The sequence below is a fragment of the Eptesicus fuscus genome, chromosome 3 (assembly GCF_027574615.1).
Source record: "Eptesicus fuscus isolate TK198812 chromosome 3, DD_ASM_mEF_20220401, whole genome shotgun sequence".
In the NCBI taxonomy this organism is placed as follows: domain Eukaryota; kingdom Metazoa; phylum Chordata; class Mammalia; order Chiroptera; family Vespertilionidae; genus Eptesicus; species Eptesicus fuscus.
The window spans coordinates 12,405,855-12,416,637 of record NC_072475.1 but is presented as its reverse complement, the minus strand read 5'-3'; the positions used below and the strand labels follow the sequence as shown (position 1 = coordinate 12,416,637).

The 10,783-nt window shown below is 41.1% G+C and overlaps 2 pseudogenes; both read left to right on the top strand.

The window, feature by feature from the left end:
* Positions 1-5,887: 5,887 nt before the first annotated feature.
* Positions 5,888-7,738, top strand: LOC103289854 (protein regulator of cytokinesis 1-like; annotated as a pseudogene).
* Positions 7,739-7,741: 3 nt separating this feature from the next.
* On the top strand, positions 7,742-9,928 carry LOC129148234 (protein regulator of cytokinesis 1-like; annotated as a pseudogene).
* Positions 9,929-10,783: the final 855 nt, after the last annotated feature.

Sequence of the window (10,783 nt, the reverse complement as noted above, 5' to 3'; positions counted from 1 at the left end):
CAGTTAACCTGTTTTCTATAAGTTCAGGGATCTGGGTATTGGTGCACAGTATAAAATCAATGGTAAATTTAACTTTATATTTCATTTCTGGATTATCTTTCTTAGACAGGATTGTCATGTCTTTGCTATATTTCAAAAACCATATTTTGACTCAGTTTTGTTTCACCTGCTGCAAAGTCTGCATTCCATGTCTGCTGTGTTATAAACAGACTCACAGCCTGAAAATAACCGAATTTATAAACCACCCTTAGAAAGTTGACTCCAAGGCTGTTTTTAGAATAATAGAAAGGCATTTTGGGAATCTCTACTTTTTAAAAGATTTAAGTTAAAAATTAACTTTGAAGGTTAGCTTGTACCATTCTGGAATGATTGCAATGTAACCATATAGAATATGGGGAAAGATGTTGCCTTACCAGAAAGGCATAACACCTGAACAAATCTTTAACACCTGACATTGAATGCTGGGGCTTTAATAAAATACACACATTTTTTATTTCAAGTTTAAAATGGTAGTGTAAACAAGGTTACTATAAATAAATCAGCATGTGTAAGCAGGAAAAAAATAAAGTTATGAAAGCAGGTAAGCAAGGATGATAACTTTTAACAGCTGGGTGCATCCTATCGACACTACATTTGGGGACATTTTGAAATATTACATTTTCTAGGACTTCTACTTTTATATTAAAAAAGTTGTAAAGACTTAAGCCAACTAAATTTACCTACAAAGAAAAAAAATTGCCTTATTCTTTAAGGACAGATGCAAAATCCTTATTGGTTGGCTCAAAGAAAATCTGACAATAAAGGTTATTCACTTAAAAATAAGGAGTGATTTTGACTGCTCTATTTAGTACATTTAGTGCCTTTCCTATAAAGTTCCTTTCCTTGTCCTTCGAGTGGGTTCTATTCATTCCGGCACAGAGTAATCAAGGACAAGCAACATTTTTTGTTAGTTCCAGTATCCGCTATCACCATTTCTGAGCTACCATTCAAGGTTCCTGTGTCATGGAGTGAAATTCTTTATGAGTACGGGGTGTGTGGGAACATGATAACCTAAACAAGGATGCATTATCCCTTTGCTCTGAAATTCCACTTTTTCCACTTTCTCTGAATTGTGTTGAACTAAAGAGTTCATTTTTTCTCTGTAGTTTTTTTTTTTTTTTTTAATATTTAAAACCGTCTCAAAAAAAAAAAAAAAGTACATCAAAATCTTCCCAAGTTGCAATAGGCTATCTCTAAAGAATGCCTGTAAGGTACAGGCTACAACATTCACCAGGGGCATGATCCACTCATTCTTGGATGAAAGGTCTAGATCTATAATATGAATATCCACATAAACTCCCACTTAATTAAAAAACAAATGCCTGAGGAAGGAACTGGAAGATTAAATAAGTATACATTTCTAAGAATCTTTGCAGTTCCATTTATTGACACTCCCACATTCAAAATGTGCTCTGCCAATTGGGGGTCAAAGGTAAGACTCTTCAATGTAAAATGTTTTGTTTTGTTTTTTGTGTGTGTGTGTACACAAAATTGTCATTTAGCATTATGCCCTAAAAGAAATTATAATCCAAAGACATCTGATTTGGAAATAATCATTTTTAGAATTATCATTGTGATTTTTTTTTTTAACTTCGCAGCCCGTGGTTGTAATGATTTATATGAAGTTCTTAAAAGAATGCAGTCCTCTGCAAACACATCCATCCACTGTGGTGAGAGAGGACAGCACCTTTTAGTGGAGGACAGCACCTCCTAGCGGTATTTCAAAGAATGACCGCATTAACAGCGGTATTAGCCTTAGTTGTTAAGCAGCCTTGTTATCAATTTATCAGAAACATGACTATAAAGCAAGTGCTATTAATGCTCTATTTTAGAAAACCCTTCAGCTCATTTGTGTCACAAAGATACAAGGCAATGAAAGGCAAGCAGATCGCCATGACTCTCTCTGGACAGCTTTCTCCAGTCAGTGTCCCCTAAACAAGGAATTTATTTTGACCATGGTATCCGTGGTCTATTATTTTGTGGCTGGGAAAAGGACAGCTGAATGGGGGTTTCCAAATGAAAACGGTGACATTTATTGAGAGCAATAATCTTATAAGGAAGCAGGTGGTGGTGTTTTTTTTTTACCATTCAGACAGACGGAAGACCTAACTGAAGTTCTTTTCTTGTCCTGTTAAAACAAATCAGCCAAAGTAATTCATGCTTTTTTTTTTTTTTTCTGCTTGACTTGTGCTTTGTGTACAATTAAGTATCAAAAGACTATTTTCCTATTGGGTAAAATTCAACACTGTGTGTATTGATTTCCTTTGAAGCCACTGCAATTGTCTAAGCCATTTCAAGTTTTTATAGCACCATAATGTCCATTTCAAATTACCAAAGGAGAGTACGGATTCTAAGCAAATATAAATGTTTATACTAATAATGTAATAAACTTTTGCTTTAACCAAATTCTCTAAAATTACTTTTCTATATATACTACAGGCAACAAAAATGTTATAACAATGATCTTCATTTACCTAGGACATTCAACCTATTGGCCTAGAATTTTATTGTTTATCATGTTGTTAAACATTTAGTTGTAGGAACCTATCTGTTGTCCCCCAAATTTACTATTTTAAGTGGTTTATTACAACCTATTTTGATAGCTTTTGCCTGTATAGCACGCAGTTACAGTGTGAGAAAAAAAAAACACAGATACACAAAAGCAATAGAGATTCCTGGCTCGGATAGTTAAATTATTTGAATTGTAAGTTACAGCTGCTCATGCAAATTGATAGAAATAGGCAATTGCTTTACTCTAAAGGAGCTTCAGATAAACGTCAAGAGGAATTCAAAGGTTGTACTTCCACTAACTTTGATTCTTCAACTTCTGAAACTGAGTAATTCCTGACTCTATAACCTGAGGGAAGGTCGTGGTAGTAAAGGCCGGGCAGAAGGCTGGCATGTGGTCACAACAGCCTGTGTGGCCCATAGGATATTCCCAGCTCATCTGGCAGAAGGGAATGGCCAAATGTTCTTTTAAGGGGCGGTAATCATTTTAGAGGGTATTGAGTTTTTCTTGTTTATCTAAGAAGAAACTTAGGTTTCTAGGTACATTAGGAGATATATACAATGAGTAGCCAGATTATTATGGTCTCTGAATGCATAATAATCTGGCCACTCAGTATATATGTGTGTGTGTGTGTGTATATATATATATATATATATATATATGTATATATATATATATATATATATATATATATATATATTAGAGGCCCGGTGCATGAATTTGTGCATGGGTGGGGTATGGCCAGCCTGGCCGGGGGGAGGGGCCATGGGCAGTTGCCCTGTCTGCCTGCTGGTTGAACTCTTGGTCGAGGGGACAATTTGCATATTAGCCTTTTATTATATAGGATATACACTGAGTGGCCAGATTATTATGCATTCAGAGATCATAATAATCTGGCCACTCAGTGTATTTCTAAACACTGACCTCTCTTTTTCTCTCTTAGGTACAATAGTTTGATTTAGATTCTGTGGAAGTTAAAAAAAAAATGGTACTTTTCCTCCCACTTTCTAAGTTCTTCTATCTGGGCTAATACTTAAATTAACAGAAACAGATTAACAAGACACAATCAAACTCCATCCATGTTCATGGGGGGAATTTACAAATGCACGAATATTCCAAAGACAGGAAGGCAACATTTGGCATATGTGACCTTTTGGACAATGGAGAGAAGTGGAGACGGGTATTAGACTTCAGAAGGTAAGGAAGAGCAGAACACATATGTCAAGCATATTCTTGCTGGCGACTCAGAAACAATGGGACACAGTGGCTATGTAACCCTTCCTAGCTACCCTACTTAATTCCAATTAGGCTAAGGTGACTAGCCTTAGATTTCCTCCTGAGGCAGGGTTTTCTATCTGAATTTCAGGGAGAAAAGAGGGCAGGGGATCAAAGGTTCTTTCAAACTCTCTTGTTTAATAGCCAGCTTAAAGTCAATATCCCAAAAGGCAGCTTCAAGAAGGCAAAACTTTGGCCCCCTTCAATATCAAACACTTCTTTCTTGCTTCTCTTTGGGAAATGGCAAATACCCCTTTTTTTTTTTTTTTTTTTTTTTAGATAAGTGACCACCATGTAGTTTTGCTTCCCTGAAGCACAAGAAAATATTATTCAGATAAGAGTTTTTCTCCTGTTGCTTTTTACTAACTCTTTAACATTTTACCCACTGGGGAAAGATTTAAAATTACATCTAGCTGATGGAATGACCCTTATTACCACTCTAATATCAGAGGTTGATTGTTTCAACTATTAAATCTTCAAATTAAGATCCCCTATTCTGTCCTCAACCACCTTTTAAATATTGAAAAACATATTTTATAAATGTTTAAATTATTTCAAAAAAATAAACACAGGACTCTGCCTCATCTGTGCTTTAATTAAATTTATATTTGGGCCCTAGCTGGTTTTGCTCAGTGGATAGAGCATCAGCCTGCGGACTGAAGAGTCCCAGGTTTGATTCCAGTCAAGGCCACATACTTTGGTTGCAGGCTCCTTCCCAGCCCGGGCCCTGGTCAGGGAACGTGCAGGAGGCAACCAATGGATGTGCTTCTCTCACACTGATATTTGTCTCTGTCTTTCCCTCTCTCTTCCACTCTCTCTCAAAATCAATGGAAAAATATCCTCAGGTGAGGATTAAAAAAAATAATAATGGGGGAAAAGGTGAAAAATTATATTTGGGAGATAAAGGAAATAAAAATGTATTTTACCTTGACTTATTTAATGTGTTTTATTTTCTACTAAATTCACCTTGCTTTGCCTGGTCAGAGACTAACATATTTCTCTTTTAAGGAGATTCATAATAAAATTCTAGAACAGCAATTTTTAACCAGTGTACCACAGCAGACACACTGGTGTGCCGCAAGAATTTTTAAAATATGCAATACCTGACGAAGGGGCACTGATCTCTTTTCCCTTAGATTATCAAATTTAAAAAAAAAAAATGACAACAGCAATACAACAATAGCCATCTGGTGTAAATGAATCAAAATTATACCTACTTTTTTTGGTCAGATTGGCAAAAAAAAAATTTTGGGGTGTGCTGCAGAATTTTGGTTATTAGTTCATGTGTGCCATGGCATGAAAAAGGTTGAAAATTACTCTTCTAGAACAACATTCTGATTAGGAATGAGGTTGTGGTTAAGATTCAAAATCAATATTGCCCTGGGGGGAATGTCTGTCTGCCCTTTTTAAAGTGGAGCATTCAGATGAGAGAGGCACGCTTCTCTGTAAAAACACCCATCAAAGCTTCTCCGGCAGAACCTTTTCCCTGCTGTGTCTTTATTGATCCTTTCAAGCCTCACATTCAGGTTGGGGGTATTTGTAGGTATTAATGAGAGAAAACGTGCAGTCCGAAAAAGTTACATATTTTCAGAAGTCTTGAGCTAATCAATTCACCAGACAGAGAAGTGTTAAAGGGCTTCATGTGAAAGGAGACATTTTAGAAGCAATGTGAAGACAAAAACAAAATAAACTTGAATATGTGTTTTTTAAAAGAAGCTTAATGCACAAAATAAGATTTGCGAATTAAATAATTAAAGTAAATATCTCTTCCATACAAGAAAAGCTTTGATGTACAAAGGAGTACAGAAAAAAAAACTCATAAAATTACTAGGAAAACTATACAATATTTCTAGAAAACAATTTGGTATTATATCGAAAATAAACAGTTCCACTTCTGAGATTTATTTTAAGAAAAATAATCAGAAAAATCCCGCAGGTGCCTAATGGCTCGCGAAGTGGCAGATCCTGTGCGAGCCGGTGCTAGGGGCTGGTTGCAGCACTCAGTTCGGTTCCAGGTGGAGTAGGTCATGGACCTCGCCGTCCGGTGACTGGGAGACTTCCATCATGAGGAGAAGTGAGGTGATTGCGGAGGAGTCCATATTATGTATCCAGATGGCCCTGAGTCACCTTCGAGAAATATGGGAATTGATTGGGATTCCCATAGTTGTAACTGGTTACAATTAACTCAGGTTGTACATAAGCATATCAACGGCTTGGCTTACAGATTGAAGCCCATCATAGGCCTAGTGGGTCCTTAGACACTTTGTTGGGAGATCTGGAACTTTGCACATGTCAGTCCTGGGGTGTTGTTCCCTCTGCACCGTACTCAGTGGGGCCCTGTCTTTAGCTACCCTACTGGTCACTACGATTCTCCCAAAAGCACCTGGATATGATGATTGCTGAAGAGGAAAGTCTGAAGGCAAGGCTCATTAAAAGCACAGGCAACTGTCAAAAAGAGTTGGCTGTCTTGTGCAGCGAGTTGCGTGTTGAGCCATTTCAGGAGGAAGGAGAGCCGACCATCTTGCAGCTAGAAAAAGACTTGCACACTCAGGGGGAGCTGAGGCACAAACAGGAACAGGAGAGGAAACGTGAATGAAAACTACTTGTGGAACAAGATCAAGAACTGTGTGAAGTTCTTTGCATGCCACACTACGACATGGACAGCCACTCCATTCCCAGCCTGGAAGAGCTGAACCAGTTCAGACAACATTTGGCAACTTTGAGGGAGACACAGGCATCTCGGCGTGAGGAGTTGGTCAACACACAAACACAGATCATCCTGTGTATGGAAGAATTAGATCACACCCCAGACACAAGCTTCGAAAGAGATGTGGTGTGTGAGGGTGAAATGCCTTTTGTCTGTCTTTGGAAAATAAGGCAGCACTACCGAACTTGCTCCAGCAGCTGGAAAGGCAGAGAGCACAAAACGAAGCAGGGTGTGAGGGGCTGCGGGCTCAGCTCCGGGAGCACTGGGACAGACTGCAAATACCAGAAGGAGAGAGAGACGCTGTTGTGGCCATCGTTCAGAGAGAGCTGCAATTAGAAGTGGATCGCTTGGAGGAATTAAAAATTCAAAACATGCTGAGTCAGGCCAGCGCCGGACTCTGTGGTTTTCCGGGGCTGGGTACTGAGGCTGTGGCACTCTATGGCATCGTTTCTGGGGAGCATGGGGGGAGAGGGGACCTCAGCATGGGGATTCTCCTCTGTACGTAGCCGTGGTTTGAGATACGTGTTCTCCCATGTGGTGCACATGCTCCCGCATGGTTTTTCAAACACAGGAAAAGGTTTTGTTTGTTTTTTAAATTTAATAAATATTATTCAGATTAAAAAAAATAAAAAATAAGTAAAAATTCAAAACATGAAGAAACTGATTGAGGCAATACCAGTGGAGCTGCCTAAGTACTGGGACCAGTGTTTCTACAGCCAGGAGCAGAGACAACCTTTTGCTGCTCACTATGATGAGGACAACACAGGAAGTCTACTCCAGGTACATGTGTTGAGGTTGTGCCTTTAAGAAACTACTACGAGGTTCACAAAGAACTCTTGGAAAGCGTGCAGAAGTGGGAAGAAAGCTGGAGGCTTTTCTTCGAGTTTGAGAGAAAACCCTCAGATCCAAGTCGATTTACAAATCGTGGAGGAAGTCTTCTAAAAGAGGAAAAGCAACGAGCCAGGCTCCAAAAAACACTCTTTAAGCTGGAAGAGGAATTGAAGGCCCAGATTGAAATGTGGGAACAGAAACACTCAACATCATTTGTGGTCCATGGGCAGAAATTCATGGAGTATGTGACTGAGCAGTGGCAGATGCATCAGTTAGAGAAAGAGCAAGCCAGGCAGCAAAGGCAACTGAAGAACAAGAAGCAGAACGAGACAGAGATGCTGTATGGCAGTACTCGCAGAACACCCAACAAGCGGTGAGGAATGACTCACACCACACCGGGCAAAGTACGCAAGCGAGAACTTTCAAAGGCCTCCAAATCTGATGCGAAGTTCCAAATCCTCAACCAACATCCATTCCTAAGAAGTCCTGATCAGTCAGATAGCCATGGCTTCCTGTGCCTAGACTGGACCCAGGTACACAGGGTGGCTTTCCTCTCTCTCCAGTGTAGGTGTGCTGGCTGTCTTGTGCAGCAAGTTGGCTGTTGACCCATTTCAGGAGGAAGGAGAGCCGACAATCTTGCAGCTAGAAGAAGACTTGCACACTCAGGTGGAGCTGAGGCACAAACAGGAACAGGAGAGCAAACGTGAAAACTATTTGTGGAACAAGATCAAGAACTGTGTGAAGTTCTTTGCATGCCACACTATGACATGGACAGCCACTCCGTTCCCAGCCTGGAAGAGCTGAACCAGTTCAGACAACATTTGGCAACTTTGAGGGAGACACAGGCAACTCAACCCTGGGCAGGCTCATTACCACGGCCTGGCTTACAGACTGAAGCCCATCACAGGCCTAGTGGGTCCTTAGATACTTTGTTGGGAGATCTAGAACTTTTCACATGTCAGTCCTGGGGTGTTGTTCCTGCTGCACCGTACTCAGTGGGGCCCTGTCTTTAGCTACCCTACTGGTCACTACGATTCTCCCAAAAGCACTATTATTTATTCCTGCTCCACCCGCGCAGTCCCGCTGTCAGAGCACTAAATGGTTCTAAGAGGCGTCCAGTGTGGCTCAGGCTGCACGTGGGAGTCCTGCTCTTTTATTGTGTATATACTCACATGTCCTGTTGTAAAATATATATTGTTAACAATAAATAAAAATATGTGTTTCCAGATTCCAAAAATAAGAAAATAATCACATCTGTACCCCAAAATGATGCAGTTGAAAAGGGTTAACTAGCTAACCCTTTAGGAAGGGATGGGGTCCAGAGATGATGGAGCCATCTTGGCCTCAGTAATTAAAACAGCCATAAACCAAGGACAGAGATATATCTAGCCTGAGCAGCTGGGGTAATAAATCTCTGGCCAAGAGGAAAAAGAAAAAAAAAAAGGTCACTTTACTTTTTGGGCAGAGAAGTCAGCGGTTTCAGTCTCAAGGCTTGGCAGGATAAGGTTGCTAGGTACCATAAGGTAGATCAAAAGTAACTCCATCTTGAGCAGATAAGATGAATATCTGAAGGACAAAGAAAAGACACAGAATATAGGGAAAGAAGGAGGGGAGGCACCACTTGGGCTTTGGCCTTAGCAGAGTGACCAATGAGGAAAGCATGGGGGTCCTAAGTTGGGGAAGAGTCCAATTAGAAAGGGTCATGTTCAGACAAAGAGCCACAGCCTTTATAATGCCTCAAGATAAAGAAAGCTGAGGCCACCCCTCTTTAGGGGACCCCTCTGTCCCTCCTAAAGCAGAGACAAGCTTTTGCTGCTTACTATGATGAGGACAACACAGGAAGTCTACTCCAGGTACATGATGCTCAGGTTGTGCCTTTAAGAAACTACTACGAGGTTCACAAAGAACTCTTGGAAGGCATGCAGAAGTGAGAAGAAAGCTGGAGGCTTTTCTTCGAGTTTGAGAGAAAACCATCAGAACCAAGTCGATTTAGAAATTGTGGAGGAAATCTTCTAAAAGAGGAAAAGCAACGAGCCAGGTTCCAAAAAACACTCTCTAAACTGGAAGAGGAATTGAAGGCCCAGATTGAAATGTGGGAACAGAAACACTCAACATCATTTGTGGTCTAAAAGAGGAAAAGCAGTCTACGGCCATACCACCCTGAACGCGCCCGATCTCGTCTAAAAGAGGAAAGGCAATGAGCCAGGCTCCAAAAAACACTCTTTAAACTGGAAGAGGAATTGAAGGCCCAGATTGAAATGTGGGAACAGAAACACTCAACATCATTTGTGGTCCATGGGCAGAAATTCATGGAGGATGTGACTGAGCAGTGGCAGATGCATCAGTTAAAGAAAGAGCAAGCCAGGCAGCAAAGGCAACTGAAGAACAAGAAGCAGAATGAGACAGAGATGCTGTATGGCAGTACTCGCAGAACACCCAACAAGCGGTGAGGAATGACTCACACCACACCGGGCAAAGTACGCAAGCGAGAACTTTCAAAGGCCTCCAAATCTGATGCTACGTCCCGAATCCTCAATCAACCAACATCCATTCCTAAGAAGCCCTGATCAGTCAGCGAGCCGTGGCTTCCTGTGCCTAGACTGGACCCAGGTACACAGGGTGGCTTTCCTCTCTCTCCAGTGTAGGTGTGCTGGCTGTCTTGTGCAGAGAGTTGCCTGTTGAGCCATTTCAGGAGGAAGGAGAGCCGACAGTCTTGCAGCTAGAAGAGGACTTGCACACAAAGGTGGAGCTGAGGCCCAAACAGGAACAGGAGAGGAAACGTGAAAACTACTTGTGGAACAAGATCAAGAACTGTGTGAAGTTCTTTGCATGCCACACTATGACATGGACAGCCACTCCGTTCCCAGCCTGGAAGACCTGAACCAGTTCAGACAACATTTGCAACTTTGAGGGAAACACAGGCAACTCAACCCTGGGCAGGCTCATTACCTCGGCCTGGCTTACAGATTGAAGCCCATCACAGGCCTAGTGGGTCCTTAGACACTTTGTTGGGAGATCTGGAACTTTGCACATGTCAGTCCTGGGGTGTTGTTCCCGCTGCACCGTACTCAGTGGGGCCCTGTCTTTAGCTACCCTACTGGTCACTACGATTCTCCCAAAAGCACTATTATTTATTCCTGCTCCACCCGCGCAGTCCCGCTGTCAGAGCACTAAATGGTTCTAAGAGGCGTCCAGTGTGGCTCAGGCTGCACGTGGGAGTCCTGCTCTTTTATTGTGTATATACTCACATGTCCTGTTGTAAAATATATATTGTTAACAATAAATAAAAATGTGTGTTGCTAGATTACAAAAAAAAAAAGAAAAGAATCAGATCTGTACCCCAAAATGATGCAGTTGAAAAGGGTTAACTAGCTAGCTTAAGACAGGAAGGGAGGGGGTCCAGAAATGATGGAGGCATCTAG